The sequence below is a fragment of the Balaenoptera musculus genome, chromosome 2 (assembly GCF_009873245.2).
Source record: "Balaenoptera musculus isolate JJ_BM4_2016_0621 chromosome 2, mBalMus1.pri.v3, whole genome shotgun sequence".
NCBI classification, from domain to species: Eukaryota; Metazoa; Chordata; class Mammalia; order Artiodactyla; family Balaenopteridae; genus Balaenoptera; species Balaenoptera musculus.
Window position 1 is genome coordinate 108,819,843 of NC_045786.1, and position 22,833 is coordinate 108,842,675.

The following is a 22,833-nucleotide window of genomic DNA, read 5'->3' on the forward strand; positions in this document are numbered from 1 at the left end:
ATATCAAGGGTGTGGGATACTCTCTAAAGTGACTTAACAGGATTCTTGCTAAAAGTGGGTGATGCAAAGACACACATGGAAATCCAAAGGTTAAGGCCTAGTCGAGAAGAGTATTCAGAGGACCCTGACTAAAGTTTGGTCAAGGAGAGAGTCTTTGTCAGTCTCTCATTAAGAAGAACGAAGATGCTACAAGGGAATGAAGGCCTGGTAGTAAGCAGTTACTTCAGAACAATATCTGTCCACCTTTCCACTGGCACCCCTCCATACAAAAGTAAATTAATTTCAAAATATACTCAACACAAGGGTAGAAATGCCTCCAGATTAGCGTAAAATAGCCAACCTCTTATAAAAAATTCTTATGTGTATGTATATCATTATTTCTAATTTGTCTGTGTGGTTCTCTAGGCTTGGGTTCAATTCCTCATTCTGCCACTTAAAACCTGCATGGTCAATTAATCTCTCTGAGCCTATTTCCTCATATATAAAATGGGAATAATTAGTTTGGCGTTTTTTATCTCACACTATACTTGTGAGTGTAAGATAAGAAAGAGTAGATAGAAACTCTTTGTAAATTGTAAAGTGCAATGTGAATGTGTTATAATTTTAAAAACGTAGACAAAATGCATTTTTTTTCTCACAGCAAACCATCTTTTATAATTAGAATACTTATTAAAATTTCAGTGAAATGTTAAACCATCTTTGAGCTCAGTGGTAAAATTAGGTAATAACCTTCTAGGACCAATGGCCACTCCAACAGATTTGGAAAATAATGTGATTATCTTCAGAAATATCCTCCTTTAAAGTGTTCTGCATCACATAGCCTTGTTTAGGCCAACCATGGGAAATTGCCCTTTTTAGTAAGTCAAAATGGTAGAAAATCAGCGATTCCATATGAATCAACCTGTACTAATATATCAATGTATACAGGCAAAATTCAAAAAGAATCCAAGACCCGCTAGAAATCTCAGGGGCTTCTCATAAAGATCTCAGGAGTCCCTCCATGACTGCACAATGCTCAGATTTCTAGGAGCTGGATAAATGTTGCCAGTTTTATCTTACAAATGAAAATAAACAGGATACAGATTTGTATTTCTATCACATAATCAAGTTAGCACAAGACTCATTTTGATAACGTCTGCATCTTGTTCGGGCCTTTTTGCACAGCATGGTTGGTCAGTAAAAGTTTGTTGAATGGACTTAACCACTCAGAGTTGCAGAACTGCATGTCCAATTGCATGCTATTGTGAGGGTTCTACTGGTTCTTTAAACTTATTATCATATGTCCAACCAGTTCCTTCTCCAGCCTTTTCTCAAACCAGGATATAAGCCTGAAATTCAGCTCTCTCTATTTTTCAAGTTTCCACCTCAAATCATCAGTCAAGTTCAATCCATTCTACCAACTCAGTGTCTTTCCCATTCATTGGGTCTCTCATTGCTTAGTTCAAGTCCTTTGCAAGTTTGCTTGAGCAATTGCAGACTTCAGACTGCTCTTCCTGTCTCCAGGATTGATTTCTAACATTCTGCCTAAAGGATCATGCTTTGTTTGTTACCAAGTCCAAGCTCGCTCTGCTTGCCGCATGACAGGCCAATAAATCGGGAGATGAGTGTTGAGGCAAGGAATAGCGACTTTACTCGGAAAGCCGGCAGACCAAGAAGATGGCAGACTAGTGTCCCCAAAAAACCATCTTATCGGGGTCTGGATACCAGTTTCTTTTATAGAACAGAGAGTGGGAGGAGGTAAGGAAGTAAAGTAAAAAAGGCCATTAGTTTCGCCTGGCTTGGCCAGCATCAGGGAGGGGATGTGTTAATTTCTTCTTTTCTGCAGCCATTCACAGGTAGGCGGGGTCAGATTGTCTCCCTGTGAGCTGAAGAAAGGCACTTTAGTTTAACATTCAGGCAGAGGGGCAGGGTTCCCTGAGGCAGGCCATTATGTATGATTATAATGACAAAAGCAACAAAAAGCAAAGGTTAAAGTCAAAGAAACAGATCCAACATAGAGCCAGATTTTGCCCTTCACTGTTAACATGTTCACTTTATATCTCCTGTAGCATCCAAAATAGGATTTCAATAAATGTTTGTTGAATGAATGTCTGCAATTAAGAATCAGGAGATGCAGAAAGGGTCATATATGTCTGGAAGTTCTTTTATATGTATGGTACTATACATCAGTTCATTTAATCTTTACAACAACTCTTGATGCAGACACAAGATTTACTTTCTATTTAAAAAATTTTTATTGCACTAACATTGCTTTATAACAACAAGATTTATTAGTCTTGTGTGTGCGTTCTTCCCTCTTTGATCTTTAGAGAGAATTTTGTCCTTCCCACTTTAGTTTCTTCCCTCTCCTCCACTTCTAGGAAGAATTTTCTCTGTTCTACTCTGGTTCTTTGGGCTTTTTTTGTTTTTTGGTTTTTTTGGACAACCTAATCATTTAAAAATATATATTACTTAAAAGAGTGAAGATTGAGAATTACCTGGCAGTCCAGTGGTTAGGATTCTGTGCTCTGACTGCCGAGGGCTGGGGTTCAATCCCTGTTCGGGGAACTAAGATCCCACAAGCCATGTGGCACAGCCAAGAAAAAAAAAGAGTGAAGATTGAGAGGGATTGTAATTTAATTTATTCTGGAAAAAAATCTAAAGGGGAAAAATATCAAGTTGCTGGTAATCCTTTTCTTGAGTCACTGAGCACTCAAGTTAAACTGACCGTGACTTTGGCTCCAGATCTATGGGGGTTGAGGCATTTTTAAGACCCATCTTTGGAGAAAAATTAACTTTACAAAGGCTCTGCCGAATTTCAGATGATGTGATTCAGGTTTAAGAGAATGGAGAGGAGGAATCTGCATAGGTCCAAGCAGGGGGGAAGCAGGGTAGAATGTTGGCTTGCGGCAGGGTGGGGGGGCGGGGTTCCTTTGTTATGGAGAATGCAGTCCAAGGGCAAGTTGGAGAGAATTTGAAATTGAAAATAATATTCATAATAAAGAATTAAGGGGGAGGGGGAGGGAGAAAGAAGGTACAAATAAAACACTAGCCAAGCTGACTAGGGATAAGGAGGGATTTGTGGAGGTTTAGAGAATGGGCTTTGGAGCAGCTTTGGGAGAATGAGAAAGAAGAAAAAGGAGGGTTTTAAGTATTGCTGTGGGTGACAAATTGGATCTTTTAAAAAGGATGTTCTTTGAGAAAAGCAAGTAAAAAGATGGGAATTCCTCTTGAAAGAGTTTTGGCTACTGGGCCTTGTTTCTTTCAGTATGAAATTGAGCCATGTGGAATCCACACTGAACAGAAAACTAGGGCTTGGAGAGCCAACCTTTTACTAACATCACACAAACAGTAAAGGGCTAAGTCAGAATTTGAATTTTTATTTTTTTAAATTAATTAATTTACTTATTTAAATTTATTTATGTATTTATTTTTCGCTGAGTTGGGTCTTCGTTGCTGCACGTCGGCTTTGTCTAGCTGTGGCGAGCGCGGGCTACTCTTCATTGTGGTGCGCGGGCTTCTCATTGTGGTGGCTTCCCTTGTTGTGGAGCACGGGCTCTAGGCGCGTGGGCTTCAGTAGTTGTGGCACGTGGGCTCAGTAGTTGTGGCTCTTGGGCTCTAGAGTGCAGGCTCAGTAGTTGTGGCACACGGGCTTACTTTCTCCGCAGCACGTAGGATCTTCCCGGACCAGGGCTCGAACCCGTGTCCCCTGCCTTGGCAGGTGGATTCTTAACCACTGTGCCACCAGGGAAGTCCCTAAGTCAGAATTTGAACCCAGGCCTCTGCAGTTTCAAAGTCTGTCAGTTTTTCATTCCCACATGCTACCTGTGGTTCAGAAATCTGTTGAATCACATTTCTACAAATTCCATTGAAATTGTGATAGGAAGCCATGTTCCTAGTAGTTGTTCCTCAGTTATGAGCTTTCTACCTGAGAATCTTTTTGTTTCAGGGATGGTGGGTGGTCAATTAGTGAATCCTTTCCTTGCCCTGCTACTTTCTGGTTTTCGTTTATAATTTCTAGTTCAGTCTTTCTACTTAAGAACATCCCCTGATTTAAAAGACCTTCAGAGATACACCAGAAAGTAACACAACATTGTAAGTTAACTATACTTCAATAAACTAAAAATTAAAAAAAATATATATGTATATATGCAAAAGACCTTCAGAGAAATAATAATTTCAAAACCTAAACTCTCCCCAGGGATAAAAGAGGAAACATCTCTGCAAGTGTGACCTATTTACAAGCATCACAGGCTCCCACTCTGTCTGGGGAGGTGACAGTATTTTGAATCATAAGGAAATGGAAAGATCTGAATTTAAAAGACTCTAGGATACATTGTCTCAAGAGTTTGGAAATATAAGAGTCATTGGCATATAAATACCATTAGAAACATGGACAAGATGAAATAATCATAACTGTGATAAAGATGAAGATGATGATGGTGATACCAGCCATTATTGAGTGCTACTTGGAGCAGGCACTATGCAAATTGCTTTACATGTGTGCTAGATAATATTTTGAGATATTAACTTTTCTTTCTCTTTTCCCCCATCCTAATCAGGCAGTTAGTTCTTTTCCTCAGAGGAGGTATCAACACAGATAATAAAAGTGGCCTAGAAGTTTCTCTGTCTTTTGCTTACCTTGAGCCTTTAGAAGAACTTGGAGAGTTTATGAAGGTAAAAGGGAGAAGTAGATTTGTAAGAATAGCTAGAACAGTGGTTCTCAAACTTCTTGATCTCAGGACCTCTTTATGTTCTTAAATATTATTGAAAACCAAAAAGTGCTTTTGTTTACATGTTACTTTCAGATAATTTGTGGATATTCTTTTAGGGTATGTTAAAGAGAAAACCGCAGGCCCCAAATGGTGTCACTTATGCTGAAGCTTATGATACCAAACCTAGACTAAATACCTGATGTAATTGTAGTTTTGACTTTACCCAGGAATGTAATCTTAATCTGCCAGTCTGGAATTTTCTAGTCAGCACCAGTGAGGTAGTCAGTCACATGGGTCCTCTCTATATCCCCCTCCTCCCCTGAGAAAGGAAGAACAGGTAATCTGCATGATAGACCCTCATCCTTCCCCTAAAAGAAGGTGACCTGGCCTGAAACAATCCTTTCTTTTCTTTTGTTAATAGCTTCCTTGCCCCACCCTCCTTCTGCTTTTAAAAACCTTCCATTTTGTTAAACCCGTCAGAGTGCCCTTCTGCTTTCTAGGCGGGATGCCCTCCAATTCATGAATTGTTGAGTAAAGCCAATTAGATCTTCAAATTTACACAGCTGAATTTTTTTTTTTTAAACAGGTACTATACTAAAACTCAACAAGTGGTAATTTCTTTATAGTCTAGTTGCAGTGTGGAATCTGAAACCAGATAAATGAACTTTTTGTCTACCGTTACATTAAAATCCATTCATCTGTGTTGTACTTAGAATGGATCCTCTACCCTTGCATGAATTTGCTGGCCATTCAGAAAAATATTGGCTCACTGAGTGAGTTATACAGATCTTCCATATGTTAACATCTTTCACTATATAATATTAAAAGATGACATTGGTTGTCACCATTGATCTCATCAGAAAAGTTGTTAACACATCAGGAAGCTGTACAGGTTTTCCAAAAATTCTATATTTTATCATTGGCAACAAATGTTGTCACTTGCTTATTTCTTTATTTTTAACTAGCAGGCTCACTTTGTTCCTTTGGTAGAAAATACCAGCTTAAAGCCCAGGCGCAAATAAGATGGCTGTCTGTTAGTAGTTATTTTAATTAAAATGAAAAAAGGCGCTAGTTTAGCTCACAGCTCAATTGATCTAGTCCTTTGTGGCAGAAGTGCAATGTAGCAGAAGGACATTCTGTGTATTTCCCATTTCACCACACAGTCATATTAAAAACATGTGTATACAAGGGTCAAGATTTAATAAAAATAATACTTTTTACTGCTTCATCAAGGTCATTCTTAAGTGAAACTGTTTTGTTCTTTACTGCAAGTGTGTGGTAGAAGAGAATACAACTGTTAGTATACTAACAGTTTGGTACTGCTGGGGAGGAAAAACTTTTCCTGTACCCTTTTAGATTCTGTGCTTGAGAGTCTTCAGAGTAAACTCACAAACAAGTTAGCGAAAGAAAAGACAGATTTTTATTCAAGTAAGGATACACTGGAGTTCACAGAAAATGTGACTCAAAGAGGTGGAATTTGGATGGAATTAGAATTTGGGACATATATAACACCTTATTAAGGGAAAGAGAGAGAAACGCACTTAAAGGAAAATGGTTGACTTCTTAATAAGGGTCTGAGGAGAAAGGGCACTGAGGAGAAAACAAATGATCTTTTGGAAAGATGAATGGGCTCTTAGGAGAAAGTCTGTGTAGGGGTGGGTGTGGCGACTTCTCATCTACAGGGATAATAGTTGCTCCAGGGCAAGGGATTTATGACAATTGAGTTCTTTTTTTTTTTTTTTAATAAATTTTTTTGTTTATTTGTTTTTATTTTTGGCTGTGTTGGGTCTTCATTGCTGCGCATGGGCTTTTCTGTAGTTGCCGCGAGCGGGGACTACTCTTCGTTGCGGTGCATGGGCTTGGCATTGCGGTGGCTTCTCTTGTTACGGAGCACAGGCTCTAGGTGCTTGGGTTTCAGTATTTGTGGCATGCGGGCTCAGTAGTTGTGGCTCGGGGGCTTAATTACTCCTCGGCATGCGGGATCTTCCCGGCCAGGGCTCGAACCCGTATCTCCTGCATTGGCAGGCAGATTCTTAACCACTGCGCCACCAGGGAAGTCCCAATTCATCAGTATTTTAAATGATAAACTTTGTGTTTGTGCAAGAAAATTCAGCAGTAAAGAATGGTATAACATGATTTCCTGGTCCCAGTCCTTACTCACCATTAATAGTTTCTTCTATATCCTTCTGGAAAATGTCCATGCTTATAAAACCAAATACATGCACACACACATACATGCTTCAACAAATAAAAAAACTTGTATACAAATAAATATATATGATCTATTAATAAAATCATAAATAAGAGCATAATATGCATTCTATTCTGCAACTTTTTTTTTAACAATTAAGTGTTTGTTGGGCATTTTCACACAACAGTACAATTGATTTGCTACATTTAAAAAATTAATTTCATATTATTGCAATATTTATATTACTATGCTTTAATCATAGCCTTAGCAATGGACATTTATGTTGCTCATATATATTTTTAAAAATAGGTATTACTTAAAAAAAATAGGTATCACTTAATTGGCCTCCAATATGTTGCACCAATTTACACTCCTATCAATGGCATATGTGCGTGCCTGTTTCTCAGCACCCCTGTTGTCACTGAGGATTATCAAAACTTTAAAAAATAGATTTAAAAATTTATCTAAGTCTGTCTTTTGCAGTAGAAATGTATATGCATTGGAAATGCATGAAGTCAGCACATTTACCTGAGTAAACAAATTGTAGAGTCCCACATCAGTGTAAGAATAAGGTAGTGGGGAGTCATTAATTTGTTTCTCTGGTTTATTTTCCTAAGATTTGGGACTTAGAAAGCATTTTCTCATACAGTGCTCCAAATGGTGAGTGGGTTCACAGGCTAGTTGGGGATGTTATACTATAGACGGTACTAGGCCTCTAATTCCAGCTTCCAGGGTACTTGTAGTTAATATCCCCAAAGTATAAGGCTGTGCTGGTAGTTTGAGACTCTAATCACTGTTTAACCATGTTTTGTTTTGTTTTGTTTGAAATACATTCAGACATCCAATTTGGGAGGTCAGAAACGCACTTCCCCTCTATTGTAGTTATATGGGGCATACCCACCACCTTACCTCTCCTACCTTCCTCATACTGGGAGACAAGTCTTCCCCAGAGTTTTGGATCTCAGCAAGGGGACATGCCATCTTACACACTACCCTTGACTGAAGGTGAAGCAACCTGAGAAACACAGACTATTCAATGGGAGAAGGGAGAAGAGGAGTGAAGGAGGTAGATAAAAATCCCCCTTGGCTATGGAGAAAAGGCAGAGGGTTTCAGTTCCCTTGTTTGAGGCAAAGATGGCACAGAGCCCCAGGAATAGGCTTAAAATAGTGATCCTGGCAGGGCATACAAGACTTCTGAGATTGATCAGAAAAGCTTCCAGCTTATGAGGTCTCCAATGTCTTTTTTCAGCCAGCAACTGGAATAGCAAGGTAAGTCATTTTTCCAATTTCTTGATATACTTCCTATCAACAAATAGTTTTTTCAGACTTCTTGGGTGAGAAAGCAGAGTTCTCTCCTACGTTGGGGGGAAGGAACCTGTTTCCTGGAAATAGCTCTGCTGCCATATTTCACCAGAAATACCTCATAGCCTCATTGGTTGTATTTCTTAAGGCTCTGATGAAGTTCTATGTTCTCAGAAAGAGGGGACAAGTAAATACAAGTCCACTTCGACGTTCTGAATTCCTGGGTGCGGGAAGTATAGTATGTGTACTCTCATCTCTATACGCACTGCGGTATTTGTTTCTGGCACTGAGAAACAGCATTCAGTGAGCCCAGAAACACTTGGATTTTGTACAACTTTTTTTTTTTTTTTAACGAATCCTTATCTTAAAATGTCTATCAACTTTTTTTTTACTTTTTACATTTTTATTGTCTCTTTTAATCCTTTAAAAATTGAGGAATAATTGGCTATCAACTAGTTTTTTTTAATACATTTATTTTATTTATTTATTTGTTTTTGGCTGCATTGGGTCTTTGTAGCTGCATGGTCTTTCTCTAGTTGCAGTGGGGGGGGGGGGGGGCTACTCTTTGTTGCCGTGCATGGTCTTCTCATTGCGGTGGCTTCTCTTGTTGCAGAGCATGTGCTCTAGGCACGTGGGCTTCAGTAGTTGTGGCACGCGGGCTCAGTAGTTGTGCCCCACAGGCTCTAGAGCACAGGCTTAGTAGTTGTGGCACACGGGCTTAGTTGCTCCATGGCATGTGGGATCTTCCCAAACCAGGGATAGAACCCGTGTCCCTTGCATTGGCAGACAGATTCTTAACCACTGTGCCACCAGGGAAGCCCTCAACTAGTTTTTAAAATTTAAAATCACAACTTTTGTTAGCAGGTTTAAAAAAACGAATTAAAGCTAAGTATTAAAGAAATTCAGGTGGCCATCAAATATTTGCCCTCCAAAAAGAATGCCAGGCCTAACTGATTTCATTAATGAGTTCTACCAAACCTTCAAAGCATACGTACTCTCTATCTTATGTAAACTGTTCTAGAAAATAGAAAAGTTCAGAAATGGCCAGTTCATTTTGAAGGCCAAAGTCTTTTTTTCATTTGTTCATTCATTCATTTATTTACATATTTAAAATTGAGGTATAATTGACATATAATATTGTATAGTTTTATATAATAGGTGTTGTACACCTGTTAGTTTCAGGTGTAGAACATAGTGATTTGATATTTGTATATATTGTGGAATGATCACCACAATAATTCTAGCTAATATCTGTCACCATATATAGTTGCAAAAAAATATTTTTTTTCTTGTGATAAGGACTTTTCCAGAGGCCAGAAGTCTTGATTCAAAAACCAGATAATGGACTACCCCGGTGGCGCAGTGGTTAAGAATCCGCCTACCAATGCAGGGGACACGGGTTCTATCCCTGGTCCGGGAAGATCCCACATGCCTTGGAGCAACTAAGCCCGTGCACCACAACTACTGAGTCTGAGCTCTGGAGCCCGTGGGCCACAACTACTGAGCCCACGTGTCACAACTACTGAAGCCCACGCACCTAGAGCCCGTGCTCTCACCGCAGTGAGAAGCCCATGCACCACAATGAAGAGTATCCCCTGCTCGCCACAACTAGAGAAAGCCCACATGCAGCAACAAAGACCCAACGCAGCCAAAAATAAATAAAAAATAAATAAATTTATTTAAAAAAAGATAAGGACAATACATGAAAAGAAAATTATTGACCCCAAACACTTATGAATGTAAGTACAGAAAAAAAAAAAAATCTAAATAAAGTATTAGCTAAACAAATCCAAAAACAGTATTTAAAAAATCATACATCAAAATCTAGTAGTTTATTCTAGTAAAGCCATACTGGTTCAAAAGTGGAAAATCTACCAGTGTAATTTACCACATTAAGAAACTAAAGTAGAAAAATCATTATCTAAATTGAGAAAAAAACACTGGATAAGTCTTAGTGCCTATTTATGATTTTTTTTAAAAAGCAAGAACTCTGAGACTTCCCTGTGGTGCAGTGGTTAAGAATCTGCCTGCCAATGCAGGGGACACGGGTGCGAGCCCTGGTCTGGGAAGATCCCACATGCTGCAGAGCAACTAAGCACGTGCGCCACAACTACTGAGCCCACACTCTAGAGCCTGCATGCCACAACTACTGAGCCCACGTGCCACAACTACTGAAGCCCATGCGCCTAGAGCCCGTGCTCCGCAACAAGAGAAGCCACCCCAATGAGAAGCCCCGCACACCGCAATGAAGAGTAGTCCCTGCTTGCTGCAACTAGAGAAAGCCTGCAGGCAGCAACGAAGACCCAACGCAGCCAAAACAAATTAATTAATTAATTAATTAATTATTTAAAAAAGCAAGAACTCTTAGCAAAGTTGGAGTATAGAGCTTTCTTAATTTGATAAAGATTTTATACCAATTTCAGACACGTCTTAAAGATTGAAAACAAATCCTTGTTAATTTACCATAGTGCTTGTAGGGGAGGAAAAATAATTTTTCCTCTACCCTTCTGAGTTCTTAGCTGAGACCCCTGAAATAAAAGGCAGATTAACAAAACAAAAGAAAAACAGAAGTTTATCAACACGTGTACCTCATGGATACATGGAAGATACCCAGGGAAAAAGAAGTAATCACTGAGGTGTCTTAGAATTCAGGATTAAATACCAGTTTAATAGGGAAAGAGGATGGGAGATATAGGCATCTTAGGGATGGGTAAATGATTTTTAGGAAAGATGAATGGGCCTTTAGAAAAATGTGAGTGACAGTTTGTCTGGGTGTGGTTTCAATTTCTAGTCTCCTGTCCTGTGATGAGTCAATCTTCCCTGGTTGATTAAATTCGCAGGATGGGGATTTATGACAACTGAGTTTCTTTTTGGAGGATCTGTCTTTAGGCAGATAAGGAGAGTTCAATGAAAGCCTCCCCCTGCATTTGCTGCTTTTCAAATGCTAACAGCTCAAAATAACCAATATACCAAAATGGCACATTTTGGAGTGGCATGTTCTGAACTCCTACAGTCATATTTTGGGGTGGCATTATTCTCCTACCCATCATGCTATAAGGAAGAGAAAAGTTATAGTAGTTTATTTTATCAGATTTCACATACAGGTTCTGTGAAGATGATTTGTAGAGTGTTGAAAACATAAAAACAGAAAAAATTGTTGTGGACTTTTGTCATTTTTTTTTGGTTGTCCAGTTTCCATCTCTTCTTCCTTTATGGGAGAAATCCTTTATTGTTTATAATCATGTAGATGAGTTGCAATGCTCTGCTTCCCACAGTGGAAACTTACGTGGGAACATCTTCCTTTTTCTTGAACTGTAGCCCTTGTGCAGCCAGAGTGAGATATGATCTTGGCTTAGCCAATGAGATGCTCCTGCCTGGACCCTACTCTAGCCAGATGGCCCATGATGGTTAGATTGTGCTAGCTGTGGCAGTGATCAATGGGGGCAATGTCCAGCAGCTTCCTACTTCTTGGTCTTCCAGAGCTGTCTTGACTCCTGCATGCCTTCTAAGTTTGGTGTTCCTTTCCCATTGACTCATTGAACCCATGAGAGCCTTCAGTAAATTCTCATTTTTCTTTTCATTTAAAGTTTTATGTATATGCAACTAAGAGCCTTGACTGATATACCTTTCTTTCTACCACCTAGAAGCAATTCAGTTAATGTTTTATTCTATTTCTTTCCATATTTTTGCTTTGCATTTTTTATAGAATTAAGATCAAGCTCTCTACTTTTTTTTTTTTTTAAGAACAATAAACACCTTTATTACATGGGCTAAGATAGGAAGGAGGAGGACTCATTTGCCTTTCTGGGCCTTGATTTTCCTTAGATAGAGCTCCAGCTCCTTGCCCTCCAGCACATAGCCATCTGCTTGGCCACACTGGCCTGGTCTAAAAGTGATGCAAGAAGCTTGCCCTGCTGGAACTGCTCCTCTAGAAGACTGCTGATTTGAGCATTCTTTTTCCTTTCATCATATTTCTTCTGAATTTTCTTTGATTGTTTTTTGTTTAAAATCTCTTCTTCTTAGACATACAAATGGCCAACAAACACATGAAAAGATGCTCAGCATCACTAATTGTTAGAGAAATGCAACTCAAAACTACAGTGAGGTATCCCCTCACACCCATCAGAATGGCATCGTTAAAAAATCTACAAACAGTAAATGCTGGAGAGGGTGTGGAGAAAAGGAACGCTCTTGTACTGCTGGTGAGAATGTAAATTGATACAGCCACTGTGGGGAACAGTATGGAGGTTCCTTAAAAAACTAAAAATAGAACTACCATATGACCCAGCAATCCCACTACTGGGCATATACCCAGAGAAAACAGTAATTCAAAAAATGCACACAGCCCAGTGTTCATTAGCAGCACTATTTACAATAGCGAGGACATGGAAGCAACCTAAATGTCCATCAGCAGTGGAATGGATAAAGAAGATGTGGTACATATATACAATGGAATATTACTCAGCCATAAAAAGGAATGAAATTGGGTCATTTGTAGAGATGTGGATGAATCTAGAGACTGTCATACACAGTGAAGTAAGTCAGAAAGAGACAAACAAATATCGTATATTAATGCGTATATGTGGAACCTAGAAAAACGGTACAGATGAACCGGTTTGCAGGCCAGAAATTGAGACACAGATGTAGAGAACAAACGTATGGACACCAAGGGGGGAAAGCGGCGGGGGGGTGGTGGTGTGATGAATTGAGAGATTGGGATTGACATATATACACTAATATGTATAAAATGGATAATAAGAACGTGCTGTATAAAAAAAATTCAAAAATTCAAAAAAAGAAATTTCTTCCCAGGTACAATTTAAAGAAGTTAAAAAACTCTCCTCAGCTCCATAGATGAGAGGTTAACAAACCCAAAGGCCAGGGGACAGGGCAGGTGGCCCAATCTTGCCAATTATGAGAACTTTGGCCACCTGCCAGGGTGGACAAAGCAAACCAGCACATATCTTTTAATTTCCTCACAGTCTATTAGGTAACATATAATAGATACTCTTCAACTGAAAGACTTGAAAGTCACATGCCTAGAGCCTTCTTATTTAGCCAGTCTCTCCCATGTTGACCTCGTATCACCAAAAATCTCTCCTGTAGCTATTCATGCTATTAGATCCCTTAACTGCTGTTGTGGATATGTGTAAACAGGAATTTTCATTTGAGTCATGATTAGTCTCCAGATAATTAACTCATGAACTTGTGGCTAAAAGTTTCCTGTGTTAATAGCCTTAGATTCTGCTGAAGTAGAGCTAACAGAAAGGGGAGAGAAGTAAATTTGGTTGGGGGAAATACTACTATTTGGCACATACTTCTTAAACCAGTTTAACTTCATTTTACTGTATTTTTGATTGGCCAAGGGTGGGTAAGAGACTTTACATAACTGCTATCTTAATTTGTTGAGTTAGAGAAGTTCCTTGATTTCTTTCTAAGTTCCTTAAATAGCTTGTATTAATCTAGCTCTTTTGACTTTCTCCATGTACATTCGTCCTATCCCCACTCAATAAGTATTTGGGGCTTGTGTTTTGGATCCAGCTGTTTAAGAAGAACGACTGAGAAGGAAATTAGGCCATAATTCTAGAAGGTGAGATTGAAATAGGAGTTAATCTTAAGCATAAAGACAAAATGAAATCAGGCACACAAAAATGAGCAAGGTGATTATGAAATTTGCTTCTAAATTAAATATTAATCTACAGCAAGCTGCATCTCTTTTCAGAGTCAACTCAGGGCCAGCTGGCAACCTCTGTAGTCCTTTGCAGTGTGGTAAATCCACTCAAGACCTTGAGTTCAGCTGTCTTGCCTACTGATTCAAGTTAAGCTAGGATCCTTTTTTTGTTGTTGTTGTTTTTTGGCCGTGCCACCTGGCATGCGGGTTCTTAGTTCCCCGACCAGGGATCAAACCCGTGCCCCCTGCAGTGGAAGTACAGAGTCTTAACCACTGAACTGCCAGGGAAGACCCTAGGATCCTTTTCTTGAAACTCATGAAAATAGGACAACAGATTCAGTTGTCGACATTAGCAGTGGCAGTCACTCGCTCTGTTGCTGTTGGGTTTTTTTGGTTTGTTTGTTTTTTGTGTGAAAAAAATTTTTTTTAAGCTTTTATTAGAAAGTTGATTTCATGTGCTCTCCTGCTGGAATAAGTCTATATCTGAGGATGCTAAAAGCCTTGCTGCCAAGCCAGTTTTGAATATAGTTTAAACTGGGAAAGGAACCTTCACTGGGATGGTGGCCAAGAAGCTAGTCAGTTGTAGATATAGCTTAAAAGGTCATTGGCTCTCTTGCAAGAATGCTGGCAGCCTCAACATTTGCTACAAATTCCTCTCATTAATCCATTGTTTTTGAATTTCTTTCCCACTGAGAAACCCAAGAATGTCTCTTGCCTGAGTGTACCATTCTCAGCTGATCTGCTCCCCTGAGATGTTAGGAATGATGCCCTGCGGCATCCCCCATGAGTCACAGCTCAGGAGGCAGGAAGCCTTACAAGTTCTTTGCATATAGCCACTACCCTGTCTCTCTGTGACTCAGTCCACACTCTCAAAAGGTCATAGACAACATGCCTTGAGAAGCACCTGAGGCTTAGACCCAGAACTGTCAGAACCAGAAAGGGTCTCAGATAGCCTGTCCAAGAGGGGAACTAACCGTCCTGGCTCACCTGGTACTGAGTTTCCTGGGACACAGAACTTTCAGTGCTGAACCTGGGAATCCTAGACAAATTGGGATAGTTGGTCACACTATGCTCAACTATTTAGCAGAGAAGAAACTGAGGCCAGGAGGCTGACCTGCCCACACTGACAAAATTAGAATCCAGGTCCATTGGTGCTAAGAGTTCAGTGCTCTTTCTATACTGGTACTTCCTTATATGCGCATAGTGCATTGCACACTATAGGTACTTAAGTTTCTATTGTGGTTGTTTTATGAGTTCAAGGGAAGTGCTTTTCACAGATACGATCATTCCTAATTAGCAGTGATCTCAGTCAAGGTCATCATGAATCAATGGTCTCTACTTCTGGACTCTGAACAGAATACAGTGAATGAAGGGGAGGGAAATGTAATGAACAATAATAGAAGTGGTTAAGAAAACAGAAGGACTGGGCTTCCCTGGTGGTGCAGTGGTTAAGAATCCGCCTGCCAATGCAGCCCTGGTCCGGGAAGATCCCACCTGCCGCAGGGCAGCTAAGCCCGTGCGCCACAACTACTGAGCCTGCGCTCTAGAGCCCGAGAGCCACAACTACTGAAGCCCATGTGCCTAGAGCCTGTGCTCTACAACAAAGAGAAGCCACTGCAACGAGAAGCCCGTGCACCACAATGAAGAGCAGCCCCCGCTCGCCGCAACTAGAGAAAGCCCACGCGCAGCAACAAAGACCCAACGCAGCCAAAAATAAATGAAAGAAAGAAAGAAAGGAAACAGAAGGATTGTGCAAAGATGGAGAGACCTACGTGTACAGGTTGGCTGAGCAACACTGCAGCAGGGGACACGTAGAAATACAATATGGGGTATAAACACCAAAGAGAAGGGTACTTTATTTCCCTGTCCTCAAAGAGTGTGGTAATGACCATGTAATGAAAATTGTATCACCTGATGTTCATGGTTATATGTTTTCCAAGGACTTCAAAAGAACCTAACTCCCAGCAGTATTTGTCCTTCTAGGTCTGAGATCTGCCCTGTTTTTCTTACCAGTTTTCTCCCCTGGCTACTGAGTTTTCAATAAAGTAGCATAAATTACTAGGGATCATTAGTCTGTTATACCTAGATCTTCATGATCTCTTATCTAAATAAACACTGCTGTATCCCATTCAATGCTATAGTCTCCTCACCTGCAAGAGGCACTGGTGGTATCTGTATGAGGGAACAGAAAAAGCATTAGGAATGTGACTGGCTGATGATTAAGTCTAGAGAAATGAGTGTTGGAAACAAGGGTCCTGGAACATTATTTATTGTGGCCATCTTCAGCAATCCATTTTGCGGGGTAGTGCTAGGCACTTGAATTCTTTTATCTGGGATGGAACTCAAGGAAGTGGCACATGGAAAGGGAGCAGCATAGACAAAATGGAAGTGACTAAGGTGTTTTGACACCCATTAAGATGGGTGTTAACTCTCAAAATGGAAGCCAGATACCTACTTTTCTATTCCAGCACACCTTTTCCTGCTGGTGACCAGAGACAGAGTTACCTTTTCTTCTGACTAATTCCTAAAAACACAGGTGAACAGAGGCATAGCTGACCTACTTTGTAAATACTTATTATAGTGTTAATCAGCAAATTTACTGCAGGCAGAGGTTAAGTGACCTCACAGCCATTCTGCTTTAGGCTGAAAGCCACAATGGGAGCTGACCTTAGTTAGGGTAGTGCTGCTCAAAAAATGGACTTGTGACCACCCATGAGAAGCAAGAAGCAAGATGAGAAACAAGCATTGTTTAAAAATGCAAATTATTGGACCATACCCCAGACATTCTGAATCTGATTTTCTTTTTCTTTTTAAATAAACTTTACAATTTAGAATAGTTTTTATTTTTAAATTTTTTTTAAATTTACTTATTTTATTTTTGGCTGCCTTGGGTCTTTGTTGCTGCGTGTGGGTTTTCTCTAGTTGCAGCGAGTGGGGGCTGCTCTTCGTTGCGGTGTGCAGGCTTCTCATTGCAGTGGCTTCTCTTGTTGCAGAGCACGGGCTCTAGGCACGCAGGCTTCAGTAGTTTTGGCGTGTGGGCTCAGTAGTTGTGGCTAACGGGCTCTAGAGCGCAGGCTTAGTAGTTGTGGCGCACGGGCTTAGCTGCCCCGCGGCATGTGGGATCTTCCTGGACCAGGGTTTGAACCCGTGTCCCCAGCATTGGCGGGCGGATTCTTAAGCACTGTGCCACCAGGGAAGCCCTAGAATAGTTTTAGATTTACAGAAAAGTTGTGAAGGTAGTACAGAGTTGCCATATACCAAACACTCGGTTTTGCCTGTTATTAACATATTACGTTAGTATGGTACATTTCAACTAGTGAACCAGTATTGATGCTTTATTATTAACTAAAGTTCATACTGTATTCAGATAGCCTTAGTTTATACCTGACGTCCCATTTCTGTTTCAGGATCCCATCCAGAATACGATCCATTTTCGTCTCCTTACGCCCTCCTTGGTTGTGATAGTTTTTCAGACTTTCCTTGTTTTTGATGACCTTGATGGTTTTGGAAAGTACTGGCCAAGTGTTTCATAGAATACTCTTCAATTTGGATTTGTCTGATGTTTTTCTCATAATTAGACTGGGGTTATGGGTTTTTGGAAAGAAGACCACAGAGGTAAAGTGCCATTCTCATCATATCATATCAAGGGGACATACTATCAACATGACTTATCATTGTTGATGTTAATCTTGATCACCTGGCTGAGGTAGTGTTTTAAGATTTCTCCAGTGTAAAGTTATTCTTTTTTCCTCCCCCCCTTTTTAAAAATATTCTAAATTTATTTATTATTTTAATTATTATTTTTTGTCTGTGTTGGGTCTTCATTGCTGCATGTGGGCTTTTCTCTAGTTGTGGCGAGCGGGGCTACTCTTTGTTGTGGTGCGTGCGCTTCTCATTGTGGTGGCTCCTCTTGTTGCGGAGCACGGGCTCTAGGTGCGCGGGCTCAGTAGTTGTGGTGCACGGGCTTCTCATTGCAGTGGCTTCTCTTGTTGCAGAGCATGGGCTCTAGGCGTGTGGGCTTCAGTAGTTGTGGCTTGCAGGCTCTAGAGTGCAGGCTCAGTAGTTGTGGTGCATGGGCTTAGCTGCCCCGTGGCATGTGGAATCTTCCCGGACCAGGGCTCAAACCCTTGTCCCCTGCATTGGCAGGTGGATTCTTAACCACTGAACCACCAGGGAAATCCTCCCCCTTTTTTAGAAAGGAAATTACTATGTGCAACCCACACTTGAGGGGTGGGGAGTTAGGTTTCACATAAATTATTTGGAATTCTTCTACATGGGAGATTTGTCTATTTTCCACCATTTATTTATTCAATAATTTATATTAGGATAGACTCATGGACATTTATTTTATACTTTTACATGTCCCCATTGTTGATTTTTTTTATTTTTAATTTTGTTATTAAAACCACTGCACCACCAGGGAAGCCCACTAACTCCTTTTTTAAAACTTGAGATATAAATCGGTGTGAGTTCTCTAGGGCTGCCATTACAAAGTACCACAATCTCGTTTTAAACAACAGAAGCTTATTCTCTCATAGTTCTGAAAGCTAAAACCCCAAATCAAGGTGTTGACAGGTCATGTTCCCTCCAAAGCCTCTAGGGAGGATTTGCTCCTCCAGCTTCTGGTAGGCCAAGGCATTTCTCGGCTGTGGCAGCATAATCTCAGTCTCTGCCTCCATCTTCACATGTCTGTCTTCTCTCTGTGTCTGTGTGTCTCCTTGTCTTCCAATGGCATTCTCCTCTTCTTAACAAGGACACTAGTCAAATTGGATTAAGTTCCCACCCTATCCAATATGACTTCATTGTAACTATTTACATTTGTAATGACCCTATTTTCAAATAAGGTCACATTCTGAGGTACTAGGGCTTAAGACATCTATTTGGGAGACATAATTCAACACATAACAAATTCACATACCACAGAATTCATCCGTTTTTTTTTTAAAAATTTATTTATTTATTTATTTATTTTGTTTATTCCTTTTTTTTTGGCTGCATTGGGTCTTCGTTGCTGCGCATGGGCTTTCTCAAGTTGAGGTGAGCGGGGGCTACTCTTCATTGCGGTATGTGGGCTTCTCACTGCGGTGGATTCTCTTGTTGCAGAGCATGGGCTCTAGGCACATGGGCTTCAGTAGTTGTGGCACGTGGGCTCAGTAGTTGTGGCTCACGGGCTCTAGAGTGCAGCCTCAGTAGTTGTGGCGCACTGGCTTAAGTGCTCCGTGGCATGTGGGATCTTCCCGGACCAGGGCTCGAACCTGTGTCCCCTGCATTGGCAGGCAGATCCTTAACCGCTGCACCACCAGGGAAGCCCAGAATTCATCCTTTTAAAGTGTACTATTCTGTGGTTTTTACTATATTCACATGGTTATGCAACCAACACCACTATCTAATTCCAGAACCTTTTCCACATTCCAAAAAGAAACCCCATACCCATTAGCAGTCACCTTCCCCTCCAGTCTTCCCCAGCTCCTGACAACCAGTAATCTGCTTTGTTTATATGGATTTGCCTATTCATAAATATTTCATATCAATGGACATTTCATAAAATGGAACCATATAACAAGAAGCATTTTATGTCTAGCTTATTTCACTTAGCATACTGTCTTTCAGGTTCACCCACATTGTATCATGTATCGGTACTTCATTCCTTTTATGGCTGAAGAATATTCCATTGAGTGGATATACCAATTTTGTTTATATATTCATGAGTTGATGGGCACTTGGGTTGTTCCCACTTTTTGGCTATTATCAGTAATTCTGCTGTGAATATTCATGTACAAGTTTTTGCATGACTGTTTTTAATTCTTTCATACCTAGGAGTGGAATTGGTGGATCATATTGTTAATTATGTATAATTTTTTGAGAAACTGTCAAACTGTTTCCAAAGCAACTGCACTAAATTCTCAGCAGCAATGTAAGAAAGTTCTAATTTCTACACATCCTCCCCAACACTTTTTTTTTCTTTTAAAAAATTATTTATTTATTTATTTATTTTTGGCCGAGTTGGGTCTTTGTTGCTGGGCGCAGGCTTTCTCTAGTTGCGGTGAGCAGGGTCTTCTCTTCATTGCAGTGCGCGGGCTTCTCATTGCGGTGGCTTATCTTGTTGCGGAGCACCAGCTCTAGGTGTGCAGGCTTCAGTCGTTGTGGCTCGCGGGCTCTAGAGCACAGACTCAGTAGTTGTGGTGCACGGGCTTAGTTGCTCTGCGGCATGTGGGATCTTCCAGGACCAGGGCTCAAACCCGTGTCCCCTGCATTGGCAGGAGGATTCTTAACCACTGCGCCACCAGGGAAGCCCCCAACACTTGTTATTGTCTTTTTGATCACAGCCATCCTAGTGGAAAAGAGCTGGTATCTCATTGTGGTTTTGCATTTCCCTCATGAATGAGGATACTGAGCATCTTTTCATGTGTATTAGCCATTTGTGTATCTTTGGAGAAATGTCTGTTTTAACTCTTTGCCCATTTTAAAATTGAGTTGTCTTTTTGTTGTTGAGTTTTGAGAGTTCTTTATATATGCTGGATATTCTCTCTCTATATATATATTTAGATATGATTTGCAAATTTTTTCTCCCATTCTTTGGGTTGTCTTTTCACTTTCTTATAATGTTGTTGTTGTTTTAATATTTATTTATTTATTTTGGCCGCATTGGGTCTTAGTTGCGGCACGCAGGATCTTCATTGCAGCATGCAGACTTCTTAGTTGTGTCATGCATGCGGGATTTAGTTCCCCGACCAGGGATCGAACCCAGGCCCCCTGCATTGGGAACGCAGAGTCTTACCCACTGGACCACCAGGGAAGTTCCGTCTTTTCACTTTCTTGACGGTGTCCTTTGAAGCATAAAAGTTCTTAATTTTGATGAAGTCCAATTTATCTTTGGACTTCAAAGATAAAGCCACTTGTGCTTTAGGTGTCATATGTAAGAAACCACTGACAAGTAGGCACTTTAAAATCATTATAGAAAAGATGATTTTGAAACTCAAATAATGAGACATGCTAGACAGGTTTTCAAGGAAAAGCATGGAAACCCCAACCTTTTAAAATAGAATGAACTGTTCTAAATGGTTTAGGCATGTGTTTGCCCAGAGACAGACAGTAGGTGATTTCTGGAAGTTCCAGTACTATGTTAAGAATATAATTCAAACAACTAAAGAAACATTTTCATATTGTAGAAAATTCTACAAAAATTTTTATACAACATTGAGAAATCAGAATGGTCACATTATGACTGAAGAGAGAAAGCATTTGCAATGAAAACTATAGCAAATGGCAGAGTCACAATACAGCTGACTGGGGAATAGGAAGTACATGTTCTAACCATTTCTCATCTGATATTGACTCACAAGAGTGTGTTGACTGCTAAAACAAAAGCATTTCCATAATTTAGCAAATCTGTTTTTAAGCTTTTGTGTTTAAACGAAGGCCTAGATGATGTGTTTCTAGTACCTGACACTACTAGGGAGGAAAAGGTAGGAGAAAACAAGTTACCCTGGCAATCCAGGGAACAGTGAGTACTCTTCCAGCATTTGATTGCAAACTACAAGGCCCAAATCTTTGTTAAGATTAGAAACAAGTAACTAACAGAGAAATATTGGGACTTACAGGCTCGTTGTTCACCAGAGAGCATCAGTTTTGGTTGCATATGAATGTTTTTTTTTTTTTTCCTGAGGACACTTGTACTACCTCCAATAACAACACTAACAAAACTGCTTTTGCTGTGTCATTGGCATACTTTAAATTGCTTTAAAAAATATCTCACTTGTTTTGTTCTTTCTTGGAATGTTTTATTTTATAAAGCAGTCCACTACTGCTGATAGGTGTATGTATATGTATATATATATGTGTGTGTGTGTGTATATATATATATATATTTTTTTTTTGGCGTATGAATTTTTTTTTATAAATTTACTTATTTATTTATTTTTGGCTGCGTTGGGTCTTCGTTGCTGTGCGTGGGCTTTCTCTAGTTGCGGTGAGCGAGGGCTACTCTTTGTTGCGGTGCGCGGGCTTCTCGCTGCGGTGGCTTCTCTTGTTGCGGAGCACGGGCTCTAGGCGCATGGGCTTCAGTAGTTGTGGCTCACGAGCTCTAGAGCGCAGGCTCAGAGCTCTAGAGCGCAGGCTCAGTAGTTTTGGTGCATGGGCTTAGCTGCCCCATGGCATGTGGGATCTTCCCGGACCAGAGATCAAACCCGTGTCCCCTGCATTGGCAGGCGGATTCTTAACCACTGCGCCACCAGGGAAGCCCCACATGAAGTTTTTTTGCATCTAGATTTTTTTTCAGAGAGAAGTATTAAATTTTGATCCCATTAAGCAAAACATTGTCAACATTAGTTTTTCATTGGTAGCAATGACCTCTTAAATTTTCTTAAAAAAATAGTTAGAATCCTTTAAAAAAATAAGTACTTTCTGAAATACTTTGTCAGAGAACGATATGTAGACATGTGCTAAGAATGCCTATCAAGTAATTAGAATTTTCTCCAAGTAGTCAGTGGAATCATCATTTTATAAAGTCCGAAGTAGAACAGCGCAGGAGTCCTGAGCAAACAGAAAGGCAATTAAAGGAAGCTAGCTCCTTTGAATTTACAGAACCTAGGATTGTATTTGTGGTCTGTACTGGATACATTCCAGCTCTATATCACAACACAAAGTTTCCCATTTCCTCAAAGCTAAAAGCCGAGGCATCAGTTAAATAGACTGATAAACAGAAAAGTCAAGATAGGCACAGTTCGTTATCTGGCTGATGACTGTCAGCCAGCAGTTGAATAACCATATTTTTGATAAATTGAGGTCTTGCAAAGGTTAACAAGTTATTTGTAAAGAGGAAAGTACATTCAATTGATGGAGTAAATGCAATATATGTAATTACCTTGATTCTACAATTATGTTAACAGGACTCTGGAAAGATACATATAGGCAGACTGCTGAAGCTTTAGGACTGTTAGCATAATATAATCATTAAATGGCCAGAAATGATTCAA

The 22,833-nt window shown here is 40.1% G+C and overlaps 1 long non-coding RNA gene across 2 annotated transcripts in view; it reads left to right on the forward strand.

Annotated features, from left to right (window-relative positions):
- The window catches only part of LOC118890109, a 73,656-nt gene that overhangs the window by 25,407 nt on the left and 25,416 nt on the right, over window positions 1-22,833 (forward strand). The window lies entirely within an intron of this gene.